The sequence below is a fragment of the Aethalodelphis obliquidens genome, unplaced genomic scaffold, assembly GCF_003676395.1.
Source record: "Aethalodelphis obliquidens isolate GAN/ISIS:26980383/991018 unplaced genomic scaffold, ASM367639v1 scaffold29, whole genome shotgun sequence".
Taxonomy (NCBI): Eukaryota; Metazoa; Chordata; class Mammalia; order Artiodactyla; family Delphinidae; genus Aethalodelphis; species Aethalodelphis obliquidens.
This window is the reverse complement of record NW_020837973.1, coordinates 16,250,592-16,277,572: the sequence shown is the minus strand read 5'-3', so window position 1 is coordinate 16,277,572 and position 26,981 is coordinate 16,250,592. Positions and strand designations below refer to the sequence as shown.

At 35.6% G+C, this 26,981-nt stretch overlaps 1 protein-coding gene across 1 annotated transcript in view; it reads left to right on the top strand.

Annotated features, from left to right (window-relative positions):
- CDH18 (cadherin 18) overlaps nt 1-26,981 on the top strand; it is a 354,098-nt gene that overhangs the window by 184,758 nt on the left and 142,359 nt on the right. The gene's annotated exons all lie outside the window — the stretch shown is intronic.

The following is a 26,981-nucleotide window of genomic DNA, read 5'->3' as shown; positions in this document are numbered from 1 at the left end:
CATGGTTGTTCAGCCTGGGCTCCAGAATGGAAGGACACAGAGGAGAGCCACAGCTGACATCCATCCTTGGATGTGGAACATGAAGAAGAAATAAATCCCTACTGTTTATGTCAGAGCTCAGCCTATCCAGGCAGAGTCCTCTACCTTCTCTACCAAAACCATCCAATGTTTCCCGCAAACTGGAAGACCAGACCTTTTCGAGGGCCTGCAGGGCCTTCCGTGAGTTAGCCTCTCTACCTCCCTGCTCTGATTTACTTTCCCCGTATACACTCTGCTCCAGCCACACCGCCCGCTAACGTTCCTGCACTCCTCCAGCTCTCTCTAGCTTTGCAGTTTGCATTTACTTTCACTTCTGCCTGCAAGGCTTTTCTTAAATTAGCCCATGGCTCATTCCCTCCCTTCATTCTCAGATCAGCTCTCATCTTTCATACAGGTCTTTTCTAACCAGTCAGGAAAATATTCAGACCGAGTCAACTTCTTGTTTCACACTCTGCTTTGTCTTCGTACAACCTATTGCTTATATCTTTAAAAACAACAGTAACAATATTTATTAAGTAGTTACCACATGTAACTACCACATGTAAGCACTGTTCTAAGTCTTTTCTGTGTTTCATCTCATCTTATCCTCTCAATAACATGATGAAAAAGGCACTACTATTATCTTATTTTACAGATTAGGAAACTGAAGGACAAAGAGGTTAAGTAATTTGGCCACATTCACAGAGAATTAAGTGAAAAAACCTAAGCATTCTCATTTTAGAGAACAGGCTCTTAGCCATTATGCTAAGCCAGCCTGAAATTGTCTCAAGTGTGTAGATGACTTCTCCTTGGGGCGACACACTATTCATCTAGAAGCTGTTGAGAGATTCCTTGCCAAGACCAGAAGTTGAAAGCTGGCGTGATGTAACCTGGCGTTATTATTTCAGAGGTTCAGCAGCCTTAGAGAAGCAAAGATGCTATTGGGGCCATACCAAATCTCAGCAAGGGGAACAGATATTCTGTTAATTCTGTTCCTGTTTTTTAAATTTTTCTATTCTTTATTTTTGTAATTTTGGGGAGGATCCACGTAGAGAAGATCAGCATTTCAGTATCTAGGTTATTCACAACATCCATGGAATAATTATATCAAAACTTCTTCCTAGCTATGACCCAATGTCAGGGAAAAACCTTGAACTCCACTGTATGGGGAAAAGGAACAGCAGTTCTAATGAGTCATCTGCTTTCTGTTTATTGTTGCTTTGCTAGTTCTAGGCTTCCAGATAGAGCTGATTCAGAATGACTTAGATACAGCACAGGAAACAGGCTTTGAACACATTGCTTTCATCTCTTATAGCCCCTGCTCATTTGGGTATGTTGGTGAACTTAGATGATGTGTTTCCTGTGACACAAGCCACAGTATTAGAAAAAAACGTACACTTCATCCCTAAGAATTTTTCTATCATTTGGTTTTCCAATCCATGACCACCTGGCTTGCATTCAATTTGTTGAGGGCAGTGAGGAGGAAACAGACAATAAACAATAAAAACATAATACAAATAAAATTACATAGAATGTTAGAAGCTGGTGACTGCTGTAGAATAAAAAGAGCAATTAGAACAAAGGGATTAGAAGTGCCCAGACTAGGACAAAACAAAAAGTTTGGTATTAAATAAGGAGTCAGTGTTGGTGTGTTGGCAGTAATATTAGTATGTCCAATCTAAATGGATAAAAATCTACCTGCAATTTGTAGAGTTCCAAAGCTCTACTTTAATCTTCCCCAGAGGAGTAAAACTCCATTAAGAAAAGAGGCACAGATGGTTTTCATTCAATCTTTTCTCTCAGATTTGCTTGAGAGGCGATGGTATTTACTCTGTCATTTCTGGCTAAGTCACATTGCTTAGAAAAGGTAACTCCATCGTTACGGAAATACGATACAAAAGAAAATCTATGCTTGCAAAATGCCAATAGGAGTAGAGATTTGGCTAAGAACAAACATCATCATGATTTCAGCTGTTTGTTTTTTTTTTCTTGTTTTTACTATCTGAATGATATACTGTACTAATATGTGAGTAACTGTGAACGTAGCATGAGAAAATTCTGACAAAAGATGAAAGAATGCATAGAATACAGAGTAGTGTTTTTTTTTTTAATAGTGACTATGGTAATTCCACAATTTTATATGGAGAGTTTTGTCTTTATAAATGAAAATAGTTTGAATTTAATTTATATTGATAATATATCTTGGAGTTTAGAGATAGCAGTGTATGTGAAAATTACTAGTCAAACATTTTAAAAGTAAATAATTAAATTTAAATCATAAATAAATTTCTTTATACCCTCAAGATACATCATGTGAACAAAACATTTACAAAACACAGAAATAAAGCACTTTTGCTACAGAAACATTTGAATTCAAAAAATCATGCATCTTTAGTTGGAAATATGTTTGTGCATGGCATTTGAACCATCAAAGAGGTGATTAATATTTATTAATTAAGCTCCAGAACTAGGTGTATTTGTAAATCCACAGCTTATAATCCTTTTCTGTAGTGTTTATTGCCCTGAGTGAATCAGACTATATAAAAATCAGGGGAGAGCTTTTTGACTTAGTAATTGAAAATCATTGATTGAGCCAAGCCTATTTCAGCAAATAGTGGTTTTATGGGTAATATTTCACAATTCATTGGCACTTTACTAAGAGAAAAATCCTGCTTTACTTTTAGGAAACTTTCGCTTGCTGCCGTCACCTATAATAAAGATACAGCTTTGACTAAAAATTAATGGGAATGCCTATTTTTCCTCTGCCAAAGCACATAAAAATGATTGTAACTCTTGGCAATTTCTTTGGAGAATTATATTCTATACACCATGTCAAGCTTGTTAAACATACCTTTGAACTTCCCTTTCAAAATCATATTCAGAGACAGTGTGTAGTGCAAAAGTAAAATAGAATTTAGATAGATAAATACATATATGCATACATGTAAATACATAAAGTCTGCTTTCTAAGAATTTATACTCTTTTTTTTGGTTCAAACACATCATAATCATTTTCTTTAATTTCTTATTAATTAGATTTAGCTTTAAGTTGCTACATGTATTTCCAACCATCAGATGCAACTTCCGAAGATGAAGGACTTTATTATTAAGGGTTTACAAAGCAATCATTTCTCATTTCTTCTGGTCTTCCAGGAGTGGTTCCAAAAAAATATCACAATAGCAACATCTTGGACGTGAGAATTAAACCAAGAGAAGACAACTTTTAGAGTTCCTATATGTATTTGGGAACTATGTAAACTTTGGTTTTATATAATTCAAGAATTACATAATGATCAAAATCACCTAATGATCAAGCATCAGTAAAATTATCAAATATGTACTTATGTCAAAAAAGTTGCCTACAGTAAAATATAAAGTACTCCCATAGGCAACTCTGGTTAACTAGGTCTACTAATTTATGTAAGGAACATCCTACATTCATTCATTTGCTCTGGAAAAACAAATCTGTCATTGATGATCAGTAGAAAATCAGTAAACACTTATCAGCTAATCCAGATGAGTCATGTAATATTTTGTGTCTTTCTCTTCATCAATGAATTAAGAATAATGTAAAAATATTTTTTCCTGTCACATCACAGGGCCATATGGAGTTGAAAATTAGATTGTTTATGTTACAAAACTCAGTAAAGGTTGAAATACTATATAAAAATTGTGAGAATAGTGTTCATCTAAGCATATTCTTTGGGAGAATATTATCTGACCTTCCTGACACATGACACTATATAAAAATATTAAGAACAATGTTCAATTTTCCTTATGATTTTGCTTGTGCTTTCTGGGCACTTTTCTGTGCTGTGCACATGTTATTTTATTTAATCATTATAGTAGCCTTATGACAAGATGAGAACCCATGATCCACACTTTCTAAAGGAGGAAATTCAGTCACAGAGAAGTAATTTTCTTAAGACCACACTGTTAATCAGTGAGAATAGAATTTGAATTCCATCAGCCTGTCTGCAGAGCCCATGTCCTTAAACCATACACTGTTTTCAACATTGTCTAGATTTCTAGTGTGGAGGAAAACATCATCTTGCTCGATTAAATAACAGTATTGTTATGTATCAAAGTATAGTTATTTACAGTTTTTTTCTTTCGCACATTATAAAAGTGGTTCTGCAGAAATAGCTTAATATGACATTAGATGAGAGAAGAATAGAATTTTTCCTTTAGCTTAAATTCCCATATGCTATTACAAGCATACTTCAGGGAAAAAGAATTTGTCTTGCATTTGACTGATGTTTCTAAACTTCTAACAAGTTAGAAGTTACTGGAGCAGTATAATTGCACCCGAGATCTTCTCATTCGTTTCTAATCACGGCCTACATATTTTCATAGCCAGAAAATAATTTAAATATTGATTAGGAGATATCCCACACCTCAGTGCCTCATTCTCTAAATAATTTTTTTTAAATGTTTGAAATAATCCAGGTTGAACTAACTTGGTCATACAACATTAGTAAAAGGTCATTCTCTTTAATCTGTAAGCACACGTGTTTGGGGACTGTTTTCTGTACCCCTTTGTATTCTGAGCACTTAATATGTGATAACACAATCAACTCTCACTGAATTATTTACTTCATTAAATGAATTAACTGAATTATTTTGGTGATTTCCAATTTGTTAGAATTTGGTTCTTTTAACATGTGAAATTCAATTGGAGGAAATAGGCTGTGTTGTATATCTGTTGACATATGGAGATTAGGCTGATGTCTTTGTTTCATTATTAATTCTGTTTAATGGCAGGTTTGCAAAGTAAAATCTGAAGACAATATATAGTAAATCTACTGTAGGGAAAAGATACATTACAGGGGCCCAGATGTGCAGAAATTTTATGATTGTCTTTATTTGCAGAGAGGTGCTAGGTAAGCAATTGTGCAGTGTAGATGAATACACCGCATGGGGCACCACTTACAACATCACACGGTGTTCTCGACTGAGAGGGTTCCAGCAGTCAGAGTAACCTTTGCAGCCTGCGGGGAAACAGGGAGCCACAGCAGGCAACTGGAGAATGCATGCAAAAGCATGGGTGCGACGCTTCAATGGAAAGCTTGCACCTACAGAACACAGGGAGGGAGGGATACAAACAGTAGAGTTCATCTTCTTCACCTAAATGATGGTGCCCCAGTTAAAGAGAAAAGATGGAAAGCAGTTTCTATAAGCTTAAGTTTTGATTAGTAGGAACTGGGATCTCAAGATGATTAAGTGAACTAGCTGCAAAATCATATTTAGCATATTCTTGGCACATGAAAAATTTTCATAATTACATATATATGTATATATACATACATACATATACATATATGTATACATACATACATATACAGATATGTATACATGCATACATATGTATATATGCATACATATGTATATATGTATACATACATACATATACATATATGTATATATATATATACACACACACACATACCGAGAGATAATGACCATCATGACAGTATATAGTAAAGACTTTCTAATATAATTGGAATTGCAGGGAACTCTAAAGCAAAGGGATAGCCCTGGATTTGGGAGTAACAAAGAGGCTTTAGAAGCAGCAGGAAGAAAATCAGAAAGAATGAAGGGAAAGTAACTCTATATTCGGATAAGAGAATTTCGATGTAGTCAACCTGTCGAAAATATGGTTAAAAGATGCATTTCTAATTGGAATTGTGAGCAAAAACATGCAAACCACTAGAACTACACATTGAGATATTGCCAATGCCTAGGCAAACAAAACAAATAGCTCACCATTCTAAATTCACTAGGGGAAAATAAAAATCAGAGGACAGTTCAGGAATTGTGAGGTTTCCGACTTGTATATTCGGTTTGGAAAAAATATATATACCCATTTTGAATAAAACAGAAAAACAAATGCCTTCAAAGTAGGTGATAACTATATTGATCATTTGATATGTGATATGCTCGTTTCTAAATGTTTTCATGAATTTACTAATGTAATTTCACATTAATCAAGTAACATATGTAATATTGGTGTTTCCATGTACAGTTGAGGAAAGTTAGACAAGGTAATGGTGGAACTGAGATTTGAGTGTAGGCAACTGACTGTAAACCCCGAGGCCTTCAACCATATCATGTTGCCAAAATATGTCATTTATGCAAATAGTCTACCCATGTAGCTAAGGGAAAATTCCTATGGTTAAAACGTGCAATTAATGACCAAAAAGTGAAGTTAAAAAGAGAAAAAAAGATACAGTAAATCCCTCAAAATATTCATGTAGAATAAGAGATATTTTTATTTTGTACTGAGGTATAATTGACATATAACATTATATTGGTTTCAGGTGTACAACCTGATTCAACATTTGTATTATATATTGCAAAATGATCACCTCAGTAAGTCTAGCTAACATCTGTCACCATACAGTTACAGCATTTTTTCTTATGATGATACATCTCTCTACTGTCTTAGAACTTTCAAATATGCAATACAGTATTATTAACTATAGTTACCATGTTGTACATTACATCCATGTGACTTATTTATTTTATAACTGGAAGTTTGTACCTTTTGACCCCCTTCACCCATTTTGCCTACCCTCCACCCACACCCTGCCTCCTATTTTCTGTATCTATGAGGTTTTGTGGGTTTTGTTTGTTTTAGGTTCCACATATAAATTAGATCATACAGTATTTGTCTTTTTCTGTCTGACTTACCTCACTAGCATAATGCTCTCAAAGTCCATTCATGTTGTCACAAATGGTAAGGTTTTATTATTTTTCTTAGCTGAATAAGATATTTTTTAAAATAGTCTATTATAAATATAAATTTTAATGATATTAATAGCCTGCAGTACTTATCTCTGAATGACTTTAAATGTAGTATTGGATGCTAGTTAGCTATATTTATTTCTTCTGTATTTCAAAAGACAATATTATTTTCAATTTTTGTGAATAAAATGTGAGTATATTTCTTAAGACAGCTCATAAACCCTTTAACAAAGTTCTGAATATTTTTGTGATATATAGCAAAGTCGCTTGACCCAGTCTACAACTTGAAAATAGCCCCAGAATTTGAGAAATGGCTGGTCCAGTGACCTTGCTAAAGTTACTACAAGGAGAGATTAAGAAGTAAAAATAGGGTTTCCCTCGTGGAACAGTGGTTGAGAGTCCCTCGTGGCGCAGTGGTAGAGAGTCCGCCTGCCGATGCAGGGGACACGGGTTCGTGCCCCGGTCTGGGAAGATCCCACATGCCACGGAGTGGCTGGGCCCGTGAGCCATGGCCGCTAAGCCTGCACGTCCGGAGCCTGTGCTCCACAGCGGGAGAGGCCACAACAGTGAGAGGCCCGCGTACCACAAAAAAAAAAAAAAAAAGAAGTAAAAATATATTTTTAAATCAAGGGCTTGAGTAAAAAAAAATTCTGTTACAAAGAGAAGCAAAAACTGACAAACTGCGAATCAGTTTGGATCTCAAATGACATAGTGAAGGAGTAAAATTGGAAAGAGTTATGTTTATATATATATTATGCTACTGCTTCTGAACTAATGTCAAATATGTCAAAATTCCTACTTAATACACCTTCTCAATTGTCCATATGCATGAAATATCTCAGGCTTATGACTTACCTTTACTCACATTTGGTGCCCTCTGTTTAGTTAATTCCTTTTAGAATTATTTCTGAAAGGGAAATACTGCAAAGCAAGATGTATAAACCCTTGCTTGGTGAGCTCATGCAGTAACTTTGATAAGTGGTGCTTGAGGCACTGGAGAGACATTTATAGGTTCTCTGGAAACTTAAGAGTGAACAGCATTAAAATAAGCAGTGAAAAGTGCTAAATCAACAAAAGCAATATGATTTCTGGGTTTATTTTAATAGAAAAAGTCTGTAAATAATGAAATCAATGCCTCATTTAGCCTTTCTTCCTCAGCCATTATTTGCCATGTTAATTCTCTTCCTGGTTCAATCCTTGTTCCGTAGTCTTGTCTGATTATTTTCTTGTTCTCTAATATAACTCACTCTTCGAATTCTAAATAACTCTGTATGAAGAATTCTCAAATATTTCCAGCAAATCAGATTGTTATATTCAGTCTGTAATATATTACATTGATTAATACAGTATTTGTTCTACTTACTTCTTAGGCTGCCTTAGGTTCTTTTTCTGCCTGGTCTTCCTACTAAGAGACAAAATGAAAATATATTGAATGGCAAGTGATTCAGTGAAAAAAAGATCTTGATATGAAAATTAGAAAGCAGCCACATCCAAACTGTAGAATTCTTGTCCACCTCACAAAACACAAACATTCTTAGCTACAAAACAAAGACAAAACACATACATATGCACAAAACAAAAAAATAAGAAACAATGGATCCATACTAAGCCTATATGCTACTTTAGGGAATTTAGAAATGACATTAAAAATATAAAGCTACAACAGGGCAGGTTTTATATATTACATTAGTTCTAGTTGCCAGATATCTTGTAGGACATAGCTTGTCAAAGGAAGGGCCACACTGATAACTAATAAGTGGCAGAAGGAGGCTATGGATAGACGGTTTAAATAAGTGACTGAAAAAAAAAATCTACTCCCCACTTCTTAAATTATGTTTTTCTGTGAATCTTTTTTCTTCCACTTTTGGGGGCATGTTGTGTACTTTTCTAAGTATCTCTAAATGATCTTTATATTGTGCAAGAAAAATCCTTCAAATCTGGTTGAGGAGAGTTCAGTGTAGTCAAGCTGTTATAATACTTTCTGACTACACTTGAATTATACCTTGCTAACATAAAGGACTAATTTGGGTAATTCTGTCCATCCAGTAGTCATTTTATAGAAGGAACAAAGTAATGATATTTTCAGTCAAAATAGTCATTTATTGTTTGACATTCACTAAGATTAGATACATTGATTTTATCTCATTTGCCTTTTTTTTTAAGTAAATTTTTTCTGTCCTGATTGGTAATTTTTTAGTACATGATACAAGGAATAAAGCTTCAATAGAGAGCAATTTAAGTCATTAATTATAATAAGTGGCACTCTCTTCATTATGTTGGGCAAGAGTGAGTTTATATCCAACCATCTCTTTATAAGTATCATTATTATCCTGACTCGCCAACCCAGACCTTTCTACAAACACAATGTGTTCAACTACCCATCAGTCTTTTTCACATAGATAGTTCTTAAGCACATAAAAGTCAATAGAGCCATGAATTAACACTCTCTTCACTGATCTTTGTCTTATACTCTTAATCTTGTAGAGGGATTCCCCGCTGACCAAGTTCTTAAGCCAAATGCCCGACTGTCATCTGAATCACTTCCTTTCCCTCACACCCTACTTCCGATCAGTCATCTTGTCCTTAAAAATGTCCTTCAAAATGCCTCACATATCCTTTTCTTCATTTCATGTCTACTGTTAAGTTTCAATCTGGCTGCCACATTCCCTATTATGATGTCCTTGACATCGTACTTGACTTAGCAACAACATTTGTCACGCTGGATCCATTTCTCTTTCTTGAAATACTTTTTCCAGGATGCCACACCCTCTTGGTTTTCTCCCTGTCTCAAGGATCATTGCTTTTGTGTTGCTTCTACCTTTTCTCCTAAACTCACTGGCATGTGGCAGTGTTCAGTATCTGAGCCTCTTTTATACACTCATTCCTTTGCTAATCTCATCAGTCTTAATGCGGTACAAAGATATTCTTTTTATGTTGACCACATTATGATGAGAGTCTGAACTGCTTCTCTAAACACCAGCATACTGTATGCCAACTGAACAACTCTGCCCCTGAGGTTGAAGACACATATGACAGAGTATGTCCAAAACCACTTTCTGAAACTCCACCCACCTCCCCACAAACAGTTTTTCTAACCATTTTCTATGTCTCCATCCAAAAAGCTTGGACCACACTCTGTTTCTATTTTTCTTTGATACAACACATCTATTTCATCAGCAAACATTACCTTCAAGACATCTCCTCACTTCTGTTTTAACAAACTTTATTGTAATTATCTCTTCCCCTATCATCTCCTTAATTCCACCCTGTTCCACCTAGTCTATTCCCAACACAGCATCCAAAGCACATGTTTTTGTTTTTCTGCTGAGGCACGCAGCTTGTGGGATCTTAGTTTCCTGACCAGGGATTGAACCCAGGCCCTTGGCAATGAGAATGTGGAGTCCTAACCACTGGATTGCCATGTGAAAATATGTCAGATCACATCACCCCTTTGCTCAAAACCTGCCCATGTCTTCTCATCTCTTTTGTGGCCAAAGTCAAAAGCACTACAATAATGCACGTGCCTGTGAATGATCTGGCCTATAATGTCATTCTGATCTCACCTCCTCTTCTTCTTGTTCTTTTTGCTTTAGAGATGCTGGCCTCAGAGGTTTCCCTCCAACAAGCCAGAAAGCAGCCACATTAGAACATTTGCACTTGTGACTCTTTGCCTGGAACTCTATCAAGTCTATTTAACGCTAGTCGTCAGTGGTGTGCTAGTAAATATTGAACAACCAAAAATATGTAAACGTGTAAATAAGCAAATTTCACTGATTAAAAAAAGATATGTAGCACCCCATTTACAAACAATTATAATGCATACACTACTCCTTATAAATTCCACATAGTCTAGTGATTCTTACAGAATGCTTGCATTGATTTTTGCCAAACGCTTGCATCCACACACAACCTATTGTTGCAATCCAATGAATATTGACTAAATCCTACTGCAAATAAATGCTTGATTACTATCTGATTCAGCAAAGAATTTGCTCAGGTCATTGACAAATGAGTTTAGTTCCAGCTTGGGTGTTGGTTGATACTTCTGTTTACATTAGCCTGTAGATAAAAGATGTTTGTAAAAACTTCAGTTTTTCATCAATTATATAAGGCACTTTTTTTTCTGCTAAGTTGAACAATAGGTTTCATTAGTTAGAATAGTATTTCTTCATTAGTTAGAATAGTATTTCTTCAAATTTTGTGTTATTCGCATGTAATAGCTACACACAAGTTTAATATGCTTTATTTATGCTTTCTCCTTTACTTTCTCAAGTCCAGACAATCACTAACTAAATAGGTTAAGCCTTGATTTAGTCAGCATTTGCTGACCTTCATAATAAAAATATTTCCACTGCCCATGATTTTCAAGTTACCAAGATGACACCACTGAACATATAGTTGGGAAAGAATGAGCAATAGTACATAATTCTGTAGTATTTCTACCACACAGATAAAATAAACAGATAACAACAAGAGTATATATAATAGTAAAATATAGTAATTCACTTAGAAAGAGATGTTTTCAGATACTTTTAAAGATATGATGTTGAATTGTAAATTTATATAATTTAATTATTAGCCATGGCTATATTTACTAACCAGCTGTACAAATTCTTTTTTTTTCACATCTTTACTGGAGTATAATTGTTTCATAATGTTGTGTCAGTTTCTGCTGTACAACAAAGTGAATCAGCCATATGTATACATATATCTCTATATCCCCTCCCTCTTGAGTCTCCCTTCCACCCTCCCTATCTCACCCCTCTAGGTGGTCACAAAGCACTGAGCTGATCTCCCTGTGCTATACAGCAGCTTCCCACTAGCCATCCATTTTACATTTGGCAGTGTATGTATGTCAGTGTCTCACTTCATCACAGCTTCCCCTTCCCCCTCTGTGTCCTCAAGTCTGTTCTCTACATCTGTGTCTTTACTCCTGCCCTGCCACTAGGTTCATCTGTACCACGTTTTTAGTTTTCATATATATGAGTTAGCATACGGTATTTGTTTTTCTCTTTCTGACTTACTTCACTCTGTATGACAGACTCTAGGTCCATCCACCTCACTACAAATAACTCAGTTTCGTTCCTTTTTATGGCTGAGCAATATTCCATTGTATATATGTACCACTACCATATGACCCAGCAATCCCACTACTGGGCATATACACTGAGAAAACCATAATTCGAAAAGAGACATGTACCCCAATGTTCATTGCAGCACTATTTACAATAGCCAGGACATGGAAACACCTAAATGTCCATCAACAGATGAATGGACAAAGAAGTTGTGCCCAAATTCTTAAAATTTTAACAATCAACTCTTGTGAGCCAGAACTAGCTAACTCCAACATCCCACTATTTTAATCCTAATTAAAACTGTAAGCCAAAATTAAATGCTTCATTTTCCCCCCTAGCCTTTAACACCACCTAATCTGCTGTGTATCATAGATAATTATCTTGTTGGTGTTTTTTTTTTTTTTTTTTTTTCCTAATCTACCTTCTCTAAAATGTAAGCTTTTTGAGAGCAGTGATTTTGTCTGCCCCTAGGACAGTATCTGGATTTTAGTGCACTCTATTACACTCTATTACAACTAGTAGTTGAAGGAATGAATGACTCTTTTACACTCTATTACACTCTATTACAACTAGTAGTTGAAGGAATGAATGACTCTTTACAGTTCACATTATAAAGAAATTCAAAGCCACTCTTCATGATCATACATTTGTATGATACCTAGTCTTTGATCCCTGAGACTACCCACACAAAGGTCTTTCTCCATCTCCATCTTTTCCGTGACATTGCATTCTTTCACAAATTTTTTTTTTTTCATATTTTGTGTTTTTTTCTTAGGGTGCCTTCACCAGTCCCTTTTTGGTCAAAGTAACTCTTATGATTTTATTTAAAGAGTTTCCTAATACAGGCTCAAAGAAAATGTCATGGGTTGAATTGTACTCCCCTCCCCCCTCAATTCGTATGTTGAATTCCATACCTCAGGATCTCATAATGTGACCTTATTTGTAGATAGGGTCTTTGCAGAGGTAATCAAGTTAAAGTGAAGTTATAGGGCGAGCCATAATACAATATGACTGGTGTCCTTATAAAAAGGAGAAATTTGGACATAAAGATATCACAGAGGGAAGATGATTTGAAGATACAGGAAGAATGTATTGTGGGCATGAAAACAGTCATCTGCAAGCCAAAGAGAGAGACCTGGAACAGACCCATCCCTCACAGACCCCAGGAAGAAAGAATCCTGCCAATACCTTGATTTCCGACTTTTAGCTTCCAGAACTGTGAGACAATGAGTCTTCATTTTTAAGCCACCCAGTTTGTGGTACTTTATTACAGAATCCCTAGCAAGCTAATACATTTAATATCCAAAGGAAATAAATTAAATTTAGTAACTTATTTGTTTTATATCAATTTTAGTTTTATTCTAAACCCCAAATTTAATGCTATGATGAATTCCTATGGGTTTTGTGGCACTTCATTCATTCAGCAAATATTCATTGAGGACAACTATGGGTTGGGGATTGTTTTAGGGCAATGAGGATACAGCAATGAAAATGCAACGAACAAAAGTCTTTGGCCTTGTGGAGCTTTTAGTTTAGTGGGAAAGAACAAATAGTTGCCAAAATAAGTAAATTGGCATAATGATAAGAAATAAATTCGTGTGATGACAAAACAGAATATAAGAGGGTAAAATTTAGAGAAACAAGACAATGAGGTCTTTGGGAAAGGTAGGAATAGTATGCTGTGGCCAGTTTGCTGCAGATGAGATGAAAACAGACATTATCCATTGGATCAATGATAGGATTGAAGGGAAGATCACATGAGCATTTTTAGTCATTTACATCTTCAGTGGAGGGGCTTGAAATTAGGGAAAGCAAAGTAGGTTCACTGTGAGGTAGACAGAGATGCACGTCTCCTTTAAAGAAGGACTTGCAGTCCAGCATGGGGAGTACATTCAGCATCTCACTCCCAGCTGTCAGCTCCTTCAGGATCTATCCCGAGTGCTGATAAACACCTTGCCGAAGCCACGTCATTTCTGGGATAACCCTCATCCAGTGACTGAGTGTGGTGGACACTCAGACAGGCAGTATACCCCAGCTGCATTTGCCTAAACTTCATTAGACCTACATCCCGGACCAATATCCCCCTCTCATTATTCATGCTCCCTCTCCCCTCCCTTCACAGTGGCTCCCTAGTTAATATCCTGCACCTAAATCTCCACCTCAGCAACTATTTCATACTATATATAGACAACTGGTTTTTTGTTTTTTGTTTGTTTATAGAGATTTGGCTTCAAGAATTGCAGAAATTCGGGGACGGTACATTTTTCATTTTTTATATGACAGGTACTATCACATGTGGTATGCAAAGATTACAGAGATGTTTACATTGGTCACAGTGCAGGGAGAGATCTAAGAATCCCTATGCCTGTTCACTTCTACTCATCTACCATTTTATCATCACTGGAGAAACAAAGTAAAAGTTAACATTTTAATGAAACTTTCTATTTGATCTGTCTGATTTTACTGTTTGGTGTTTCACATCTCTATTCATCATAGGCAAGATAATGACTTCTGAATTTTTCTACCATGGATTCGATTTTTGATAATTTTTAAATGCAAATTCCTTTTTTGAGCAACATATTACATTATTCAGTATTCTCAGAAATCAAAAGAATGACATATTTATCAGTTTCCAGTCATTCCTTCTCTTTCCATAGTTGTCTTCAAGATTTGCTCCTCAGCTCCTTTTTTCTTAGAAAGGATTTCTTAGAAATCCTTTTCTAGAAAAATATTCACATACTGATTAAAAGCCCCACTTGACAAATCATATAAGAATAATCATTTCCAGTTAATCTTTCCAGGGTTAAGGGCTTTCTACTCACTCTCTTCATCAAAGGAACAAAAATCTGTTCATATATTGATGCATCCACCTGTGCCTTGGTATCAAATAGTAATGAATCCTATGACATTTTTCTATCACACAGTAAAAAAACACCAGAATTTTACATTTGCATAACTCAGCAAGCACTCAAATATTTTGTCAATATTTAACTTAGAATGTAATACTCTTCTACGTTCTACGTTCTGTTATTACCACTTAGCTGCTAGTTAAACAGGGTACCAGATTATTCATTTATGCAATACTTACATCTAGTAAATGCTAAGAATGTTCCCAAGCTACTGTCATTGCTCACTTGAACCTTTGAAGAGTGTGAACAAATAAGGCTTTAACACATGAGTAAACCTCTCTCCCAGGAATGAGACTCTATAAAACTTTCACCTTTTTTGAGCCACTTAATGTTCCTTTTATTTTATGTGACATGCCACTATGCTTGTAAGTAATATTCATAATTAGTTTCCCTATTCACATGATCTTACCATGTTGCCTCTCAGTGATACTGAAGCCACAATGGACACTCATTAGTTAATAACAAATGTATCTATAAATTAATGACTCTCAGACATCTAAAGTTGAATTATTTACTAGTCAAATTTATACTATCAGTATAATCTCTCTCCAAATACTGTCAAACATGTTATTCTCTTATCATTTTTTAAATTTCCAGTGGATTATAAGAACTGTCATAGTTAAATGATTGATTTTATGTTTTCACTTTTTTTTTCTGTTTTTTTGATTATTTTTTTATATCTTTATTGGAGTATAATTGCCTTACAATTTTGTGTTAGTTTCTGTTATACAACAAAGTGAATCAGCTATAAGTATACGTGTATCCCCATAAACCCATCCTCTTGAGCTTCCCTCCCACACTCCCTATCCCACCCCTCTAAGTGGTCACAAAGCACCGAGCTGATCTCCCTGTGCTATGCAGCTGCTTCCCACTAGCTATCTAGTTTATATTTGGTAGTGTATATATGTCAGTGCTACTCTTTCACTTTGTCCCAGCTTCCCCTTCCCCCACTGTGTCCTCAAGTCCGTTCTCTACATCTGTGTCTTTATTCCTGCCCTGCCACTAGGTTCATCAGTACCGTTTTCTTAGATTCCATATATGTGCGTTAGCATACAGTATTTGTTTTTCTCTTTCTGACTTACTTCACTCTGAATGATAGACTCTAGGTTCATCCACTTCATTACAAATAACTCACTTTTGTTCCTTTTTATGGCTGAATAATATTCCATTGTATATATGTACCACATCTTCTTTATCCATTCATCTGTTGATGGACATTTAGGTTGCTTCCGTGTCCTGGCTATTGTAAATAGTGCTGCAATGAACATTGTGGTACATGTATCTTTTTTAATTATGGCTTTCTCAGGGTATATGCCCAGTAGTCAGATTTCTGGGTCATATGGTAGTTCTACTTTTAGTTTTTTAAGGAACCTCCATACTGTTTTCCATAGTGGCTGTATCAATTTACATTCCCACCAATAGCACAAGAGGGTTCCCTTTCTCCACACCCTCTCCAGCATTTATTATTTGTAGGTTTGTTTATTTATTTATTTATTTATTTATTTTTGGCTGTGTTGGGTCGTCCTTGCTGCATGCAGGTTTTCTCTAGTTGCAGCGAGGGGGGCTACTCTTCGTTAGGGTGCACAGGCTTATTGCGGTGGCTTCTCTTGTTGTGGAGCACAGGCTCTAGGCGTGCAGGCTTCAGTAGTTGTGGCTCTCGGCTACTAGAGCACAGGCTCAGTAGTTGTGGTGCATGGGCTTAGTTGCTCTGTGGCATGTGGGATCTTACTGGGCCAGGGCTTGAACCCGTGTCCCCTGCATTGGCAGGCAGATTCTTACCCACTGCACCACCAGGGAAGTCCCTATTTGTAGGTTTTTTTTTTTTTTTTTTTTGTTTTGCCGTACGCAGGCCTCGCACTGTTGTGGCCTCTCCTGTTGCGGAGCACAGGCTCTGGACGCACAGGCTCAGCGGCCATGGCTCACGGGTCGAGCCGCTCTGCGGCATGTGGGATCTTCCCGGACCAGGGCACAAACCCGCGTCCCTGCATTGGCAGGCGGACTCTCAACAACTGCGCCACCAGGGAAGCCCTGTAGGTTTTTTGCCGATGGCCATTCTGACTGGTGTGAGGTGATACCTCATTGATATTTTCACTTTAGACTTATCTTTAAAAGATCAAAGGCAGTAAGAATGTATGAGCATTCTTGAAAGCCTAAAGACAACTTTACCATACTTTTCAATTATATTTGCACTTTTTTATGCCGCTCCTTGAATGTACTACAATCATCCTGGCCCCATTCTAATTCTTATTCTAAGACACTTAATAGTCACTTGAGTTCTACACAGGTGCCTTCAGGATTCAACCATAAATTACGTGCCAAAGAAAATACAACTCATATTACATGCATACCCTTGAAAACTCAAGGCTAGTTTTATAGATTGGCCACATGAGTTTGTTTAGTACTGCTATTTGCTGTATGTAATGTGTATAACGTGTAGATAATATATGTGCATATATATCCAAAGGTATAGCATGCATATTGTGATATACAGCTTATTGCAAATGGTAATGTCTTCTTAGATTATTAGATTATGATAAAATGCATCGTAAAATAAAATCATTCTCTAAGTGAAAAAATAAAACTTTCCTTGAAAATTCAAAAAGCAGATGACACAATAGGTAAATTGGTATTACAGGAGGAATTGTCAATTTTGATTTACTTACAGGTCTATGTTGTCAACTAGACCATTACTAATAGAACTGGTTGGTCATTTGTATATGTACATTTTATAAAGCAATGTTTTAGTATTTTCCTTATTTAAATGCCTTTAAGTATAGTTGTCTCAAAAACAAATATTCCAAAGTCTTTTGATATAATCATATTAAGTACCATTTCTTAAATAGCATTTGTGATCCAAAAAATCCTATATAAAGCATTTTACCTTTTTAAATTCATTTTAACCATCATATGATAAAAACTAAAGAGAAAAAAAAATAAATCGTAGAAAAAATAAACATAGTAATAGAAAAATATATCAATATTTAAACAAGGAATATCTACATAATAAACTTAGTATTCCTTTTTTGTGTTTGTATTTTTAGCCCCTAAATTTTTAATAAACCACATGAATAAGCTACTTTGGGAAAATTATACTTGACTACTTCTAGATTTCTAAATTTCTTTCTTATTATTTCATTATTATTTTCCAAGACAATACATTTATATTTAAGTTAGAGTATATCTGGATTCAGTATCTTGTAATAAAATATTTTATCTGATATTATAAATATTTGAAATTACATTTATATATAATCTCTTAATTAAAAATATCATATATAATTTTTTTACTCCCATAGAGTATAAATTACCAGATGATAATAATCTTAATAATTTCAGTGTTTACAGGAAGTTTTATTCCCTGTGTTCATTACACATCAGTTATATGAAGGTCAATTTTATTTTCCCTCTTCTCTTTATCTTCCAAATACTATGTTTACCTGAACTCATGAAATACGTATACATGTACCATAGCTGTAGTAGTTTAGACATGGGCTTTTCTGTATAGTATGTGTACATGCACTCCAGCTCTGGAGAGAAGGGTGGGGTGGGAGGAAGAGAAGGAGGGGAAGGAAGGAGAGAGAAAGGGAGCGGGTAAGGAAGAGAGAAGAGAATATAGTATTTAGGGAATACCTAGTCTTAGTTTAATGGTGTTAAGGGTAGATCTAAAATGCCAACCATCATTTATTTCCCTGTGAGGAATATATGTGTGTGTGTTTGTACATATGCGTGTATGTATGTATGTATATGTGTGTATATATGTGTGTATGTGTATACATAGGTATATGTATATATGTATGTTTACAAATTTCTATGTGTGTGTCTGTGTGTGTATTCCAAATTTGAATGTCATTGCAAGCTACCCCAACTCAGAGCTTTCAAAACAACAGTGATTTTGGAAGTCAAGAAGTTGAGGAGTTATCTGGGGAATTTCTTTTTTCTTTTTTCTTTTTTTTTCTTTTTGGCTGTGTTGGGTCTTTGTTTCTGTACGAGGGCTTTTTCTAGTTGCGGCAAGCGGGGGCCACTCTTCATCGCGGTGCGCGGGCCTCTCACTATCCCGGCCTCTCTTGTTGCGGAGCACAAGCTCCAGACGTGCAGGCTCAGTAGTTGTGGCTCACGGGCCTAGTTGCTCCGCGGCATGTGGGATCTTCCCAGACCAGGGATCGAACCCGTGTGCCCTGCATTGGCAGGCAGATTCTCAACCACTGCGCCACCAGGGAAGCCCCTGGGGAATTTCTTGATCCATGCGACACTGACTGTGTTACTTGGTAGCACTCAGCTGGCACCTGCACTCATTCAAAGATGAGTTCACTAATATGCCTAGTGCTTCAGTGGGAAGAGCTGGGGAACTGGGCTCAGATGCATCCCTCGCCCCTTCCATCTCATGGCCTCTCTATGCGGTCTCTAGCAGGGTAGTTAGACTACTTATCTGCAGGCTCAGAGTTCATACATACCAAGATAGAAGCTTCCAATCCTCTTAAGTCCAGGGCAGAAATCGTTATACTGTCACTTCTGCTGTATTGTATTGGTCAAAGCAATCATAGGTCAGCCAAAGTTAATGGCCAAAGTTAATTTGATACCCTGCAAAGAGACCATAAATAGATAATGGCCACTTGCAGCAAGCTGAATCTTAGGTTTCTAAGTTTCTCACTCTTTCTCCTGTTGAACAAAAGGCTGAAACCTCATCTTTTGGAGTCAGATCATTTGGTTACCCATTGTATCCACCGTTTTCCTGACATCTCCTTGATTATCATCAGAACTTTGATTCCAGTGCTACTAGGACCCAAACTGGCCAAGAGAAACAGAGATTTCTTCTGATACCATGTTATTAAGATGCAGACATTCTCCCAAAATCTACTTCAGGCTCTTTTGCAGTATTTTCCTCAATTTACTCACAAGGAATCAGAAGCTCAGAAGGTAGTGATTGTGACAGCAGGCTGTGAATTCTAATTGCATGGATTAAATACTGACTGTATGATACCTATCTGTCCTTGGGCACTTTTCTTAACATTTCTGTTCTTGCAATCACTCTTTGATACAAAAAGGGGATAATATGAATAGCATCCATAGTCAGTTGATGTGAGGACTTAGCGTGAGGATTTAGTGATTTAACATAAATATTCCTCATTATGCTTAACAAATACTTAATAACTGTCAGTAGTTCTATCATCATCATTATCATCACCACTGGAATTTCATCACCCAGGTAAGCCTTTTTTGAAGTTTATTATTTATTTTTCTCCCTACAGTGCTGTCTCAGTACACTTTTGCTGACCGGAGTAGTTAAGCTGAAAGCCTGCAAGTCTATAGAATATTTGGCCTTCACAAATGCCCTGGCAAACCTATGACTTTATCAGTGTGGTTATTAAATATATTGACTAGAAAGACTGGTGTTTGGAAGTTGTAGATCACATTGAATCCTTGATAGCAGATATAAACATTAAGCATAATGCTAAAATGAGAAAAATATTGAAATAAAACCTTCTAGGTCAGAAGCATATTTATTGATGCATAAACACAACTACATTCTCTTTGAATCTGTCTGATCTTTGTCCCCAAATCCATAGAGAAGGTAATGCCCATTTTTATAATACTGTTCCTCTTTCCACCTCCTCTTCTCCTCTCTCTATCTCTCTCTCTCTCTCCTTCCACAGACACACCCCTCCCTGTCTCTCTCTTTCACAATAGTACAAGCCACTCCTACGGGTCTACAAGGTTAAGGACTTCATTACTTGAACTAACGGCACTGTGGCATTCTGATTTTACTGTCAGGAAGTCCTGGGTTATATTTCAGCTTCTGCAAAGTTCTGATGTGGAGAAAGTTATTTAAACTTTGAGCTTTCTCTCTCATGAAGAATATGGAGAAAAAATATGAGCTATATACTTGAAGAGAGTGCCTATACTTCCATGCCTATACCTGAAGAGGTCACAGCCCATACTCAAAACCTGTGAACTCGCCATCCTTTTCTGCTCACCAGAAATAAAACGCTTCACTGTCCATTTTAATGGTAGGAAGAAAAAAATCTAGAGGAGGAAAAATTGAATCTTCCTACTAAATCATAAAGATGTCAACATTCATAAATTTAGGATTGTTAATTCCATGAGTCATAGATTGAAGTTAAGTATGTTTTTTTTTAAATTCTGGGATGCCAGTGTTTCATATATCTTATATTTTTTCTTTAAAAATAAAATATATAGTATAGTGAAAATATAAATAAAATTATGAAGTTTAATCAGTTATCCACTGAAGCTTTAGAGTCTGAAATGTGCTAAATTTATCCATAGAGATAACCATGCATCTGCCCAACCACAGACTGTAACAACTTACCAGTAGTGAAGTATAGTCAGTCTTGACTTTCCACAGGGGTATCAGTGGAGCTATTCAAACTTTCAGTCACTTGAGGAACAAAACCTAGAAATATTCTGAGAGTATTAATGAGTACCTAATGTCTATTATTCTCCTACAGTTGTTTTCCAATGAAGCCAGTGTGGTCGATACAGCCATGCACATTCTATATCCACACCTTTGTTCATGTCAGATCTCCTTTCCATGGATTCTCTACTTCTCCATCTACCTTTCATATCCTACAAACTTGTCATTGTCCCATAAAGTACTCCTTGGTCATGCTCATCCATTTCGATAACTAAAACCTTTCAAGTCTGTGTTTTGTCTTCCATTTAACAAAATCTATTTGCAGTATTACTTAACTTTCCATATTTGCATATTTATTTCCCTGTCTGTAAACACTCTAACCATGACCTTCTAAAGTCATAAGCTCTATCCTATATACCTTTGTATTCCACATTTTAAACAGAGCAGAGACACATTCAATATACATTGGATTGGTGACAAATGAAGAAAAAAGGTTTCTGAAACAGTGGTAATGTTGCATACGTATAGATTCAATGTCTGAATGTTTTTTATTTCAATGTAAACAGGAATTTATGGAAGCCACATTACCTTTACAAAGTTAGTAGGGAAAATTCATAATGTGTAGTTGAATAGAAGTAGCATATAATATACTAAATGTTGAAACAAATAGCAATTTAATATATAACAAAAAATCTGCCAGATACCTAGATCATCACAATTAGGTAGTTGGAAAGATGAATTATTACTGCCAAGATATTAAGTGTCATTGTGTAGAAATTGAAACTTCTAAACATTTATAAACCTCTCAGTGTTCATATTAATTATTTTAAATGAGCAGCTCCTCCAATGAAATATGAGCACCTTGAGGCCAGATATCATATGTTCTCAACTGTAGGTGGATATCTCAAATTGGACTGCTCATGAGAATCACAGAAGGGGCTTGTCACAAATATTGATTGATGCTGGGCCCACTTCCCCAGATTCTGATACAGTAGGTCTAAAATAGTGCCCTTGGAGTTGCATGATAATTGTCAATTCATGTGATTTTGTTAAGTGGCCCTTGTGCCCCATTAGAGAAACACTAGGGCTCCAATACATTTTAATAGACATTACAAAATGACATAATAGACTTTAAATGAATGAATGAACGATTGAACAAATTCAGAGGCAAAACAAGCAATTGAGCCAAAATGAGTATGTGTAGTTAAAACCTGGAAGAAAATTTACCAGTTCCTCTTATAAATGCATATATGTACCTTGAAGGTTTTTGTAGGAATTTGAATGTCATGCTTGTTTATTTGTTTCAAACTTTTAGGGGTTTTATTTTGAAGTCTTCTGTGGTATTATCTAATCAACTAGATTTGTATATTTCCATCTTAAATACTTTTTAGTGGGTAAAGTACAAGAGAAAATTTTGGAGGGTCTATTGCTCTATATGAATATCATCAGTCAGGAAACAAAAACACAAAGTGGGTTAGTGAGTCAGGTTCACTGAGTAATGTTTATGACCACAGACGAGTTTCAATGTTATGAGCCTGTATTGAGCAGAGAGTCATTCCCAGTTACAGGCCCCTACATAGCAACATGATTGGGAAGCAGTAGTCAGAAGGTAATTTGCAAGCAGTGGGGCACCTACAATTGTTTAAAAGGAAAGTAATAAGAAACAAAACAAAATGATACAAGGGTAAGGACATCCTGTTGATGCAACCCAGCATCACAGGAGAATAAGAGGAACAATTCCTGTTAAAATTTTTGAAGTAAACATTGCTAGTGAAGATATCAAACATTCAGAATATGCCATTACCAGTTACCTAGCATTTACTGAAAAGAGGAGCGTTTTCTTTGTTTTTAAACAAACAATGCAATAATTTATGGTGATTAATTTAGCTGCTCTGAGTTGTTTTCTTCACAAATTTACTTAATAAAAGGGCCATGTGGTAAGTCCTTATTATGTTTATTTGGAAGACAAAAATAAGTTATATTACAATTACTGGGTCCGTGGGTACATGGCAGAAAAGCCAAACAAGAAACCAAAACATCAATTCTTATTTGGACTGTGTAAATATAGTTTATCCTAGTCTTGTACATGAGTTTAGGCTTCACAATTTTGAAAAATGTATATTACTATTGCATATTGTTTGTTGTCTGTGCACATGTGTATATCCTCATACATGCTTTTATTGACATGACAAGATGGCAATAAAATTGAAGAAATGTATGAATACATAATGGCAGAACTTCGTCTTTCTAATTGTGGCTTTTCAAAACATAGTTTGGACCCACTTACACTGAAATCACCTGTAGTAGTTGTTATGGATATTGGGGGAGGTCATCCAGAGGATGTGAATGCCAGTTGACCAGCAAGCTGGACCCAGGCAACCAGAGGATCCACATCCCCTTCTCTGACCTTGGAATGTGCGTTCTGCCCACATTTCCCACAGCAGGAGTTATTTTCAAGGATGCAGTCTTGAGAGAGCAAGGTTTCAGGATACAAGGTTAATATATAAAAGTCAATCTCTTTCCTATATGCCAGCAATGAACAAGTTGACTTTGAGTTAAAAACACAAGATGATTTAGGTTAGCTTCCCCTAAAAGAAATACTTGGGTATAATCTAATAAAAAAGGTATGAAATTGATATAAGGAAAACTACAAAACTCTCATGAAAGAAACAAGAAGTATTATTAAATAAATGGAGATATATTTTATGTCCATGGATAGGTAAAACTCGATATTGTCAGTTCTTCTCAACTTTATCAATGGAATACCAATCAAAATCCCTAAAAGCTATTTTGTAGGCATTGAAAAACTTGTTTTAAAGTTTGTATGTAGAGGCAAAAGACCCAGAATAGCCAACACAATATTAAAGGAGAAGAACAAATTAGGAAGACTGACAGTCCCCTACTTCAAGATTTACTATAAAGCTATAGTAATCAAGGCAGTGTAGTATTGATGAAAGAATAGACAAATATACCAATGGAACAGATTAGAGAGCCCAGAAATTGTTTCTCATGCATGTAGTCAACTGACCTTTGACAAAGAAGTAAATATTATACAATGGAGAAAAATTTGTTATTTCCACAAATGGTGCTGAAACAAATTGACAGCCACATGCCAAAAAAATGACACAGATATTACACTCTTAGCTTAATGTCACTCAAAATGTGTCACAGACCTAAATATAAAACTATAAAATTCCTAGAAGGCAACATGGAAGAAAATCTAGATGACATTAAGTATCTTAGGCTGTGACTTTAGGTATAACATAAAAGTTGTGATTGATGAAAGAAATAATTTATAATATGGATTTCAAAGTAATTAAAAACTTCTAAACTGTGAAAGACACTCAAAAAAATGAGAAGACAAGTAATAGCCTGAGAGACAGTATTTGCAAAAGACTTATTAGTAGGGGACTGTTATTTAAAATATGCAAATAACTCTTAAAACTCAACAATAAGAAAACAAATAACCTGATTTTAAAAAATGGACAAAAGACCTTAACATACCTCACCAAAGAAGACATACATATGGACATAAACATATGAACCAATTTTCATCATTATGTGCCATTAAGGAAATGCAAGTTAAAACATCAGTGAGATACCATTATACACCTAATACAATGGTGACAGTCTGAACACTGACAACACAAAAACCTGACAAAAATGTGAAGCAACAAAAATTCATTCATTGTTAGTGGGGATGCAAAATGGTACAGCCACTTTGGAAGACAATTTGGCAGTTTCTTACAAAACTAAACAGAGTCCTAACATAAGATCCAGCAATCACACTCCTTGATATTTACATCAAGGAGATGAAAACTTATGTCCACACAAAAACCTACACACAGATGTTTATAGCAGTTTTATTCATAATCACCAAACCTTGAAAGCTACCAAGATGTCCTTCAGTAGGTGAATGAATAAACAGGCACATCCAAATAGAGGAATATTATTCAGCACTAAAAAGAAATGAGCTATCAAGCCATGGTAAGACGTGGAGGATCCTTAAATGCCTTTTACTAATTGAAGAAGCCAATCTGCAAAAAATTGCACACTGTATGAATACAGTTATATGACTTTTTGGAAAAGGCAAAATGTGGAAACAGTAAAAAGATCAGTGGTTGCCAAGGTTGAGGGGAGGGAGGGTGAATAGGTGGAACAGACAGGATTTTTAGGGCAGTTAAATTATTCTGTGCAATACTACAATGATGGATACAAATCATTATACATGTGTCCAAACCCATAGAATGTACAACACTGAGTGATCCCTAATGTAAATTATGTACTTTGAGTGAGAACATGTCAATGTAGGCTCATCACCGGTAACAAATGCATCATTTTAATACAGAATGGTGCTAGCTGGGGAGGCTGTGTGTGTCAGGAGGAAAAGGGTACATGGTAACTGTCTGTACTTTCTTAATTTTACTATGGACCTAAAACTGCTCTAGAAAATAAAGTCTACTTAAGAGGAAAAACTGTGTTACTGTGCATCAGCTGTGTTCTAGACTACCCTACTTACAAGCATCTGGGCCACATGTTTGAATAAGGTTATTGTATACAGGGATCATGTTGCTATGGCAATTTGCCTGAACATTCCCCAATTACCTATGTGCCCTCAGGGGAGGTCATAGCTAAGCACATGCAACTGAGCCTTTCTCAAGAGAACCGAGAGTTTAAATGAACCCTTAAACAATCGTTTCTGAGAAAGATGTGTCAATTCTGGATATGCTCTTTTCTTTCCATAAGCAAATTTAGCTGACAAATTTCTTCCCATTTCATGTCAGAGTAGCAGTATTATAAAAGAAGGGAGATAATGGCTATTGCAATGGAATTATTAAAGTCCATGCTGTAAAACAGGGGTTGTGCTAATTCCTCTTCTCTGATCCTCTGAAATGAATAACATTCAAATTGCATAAAAATATCTTTCACTTTTTTAATGACAGATTTTATTTTCACATATGTATATTCTGCAAATATCACTGTAATGATTTCATTGTAAAACATCCTGGACAGTAATCTCATACTTCTGCACATCAGAGGCAAGTCCCATTTCTAGTGTATTCTTTTTAGAATGGCATTTTTTTTTCAAACATCAGAGAATATACATTTCTTTCATTAAATATTTTCATAAATTCTTAACTTGTTCCTTTCTGCATCAATTTAATTTTTTCTTATATAATTACCATATGTGATAAAATGTTCTATTTAGTAAGGATGCTTGGGGCTTTTTCATACGCATGAATTAGATGAATCATTTATTATCATATTATTGTAATTTCTTTTGATAAGAATAATTTTCATTCCTATTTAGCTTCAGGAAAGTTCTCCTAAATTCCCTCAATTATATGTTCACAAGTTTTGAAAGTAGGGGGATCTCTTTTCCTGGGACCTGTGGCTCTCCTCTCAGAGCATTGCATGTGCAATCAATTCAGTGAAAAAAAAAAAAAAGGAAGTGGTTAAGTGTTCTGTATTCAAAACAACTGATTGACTAATCCTTTCCACTTTTAAAAGACTATCTTTTCCACTTGAATATACAAACCCATTTTCTCCTATTATATCAATATATTGTCTGCAAAAGTGTTTGTTAAGCTCTATAGTTGGCAGTCATTATAAATGGCACTATCCCGTGAATTGTGCTGCTAACTAATTAAGTGTGAGTTTGATTGAAGCCATTGGTGTCTTTCTCAAAAGTGACATGATCCAACTATTTTAAATAAAAGTAAAAAGGTGGTTGTTAAATGGTGACCTATGTTTCGAGTAGCAAATATATTTATATTGTACATTTATATGAATATAAAATATCAACACATGTATGCTTATATATTTATATGCTTATGTTTAATATGGCTCATGTATATGAGG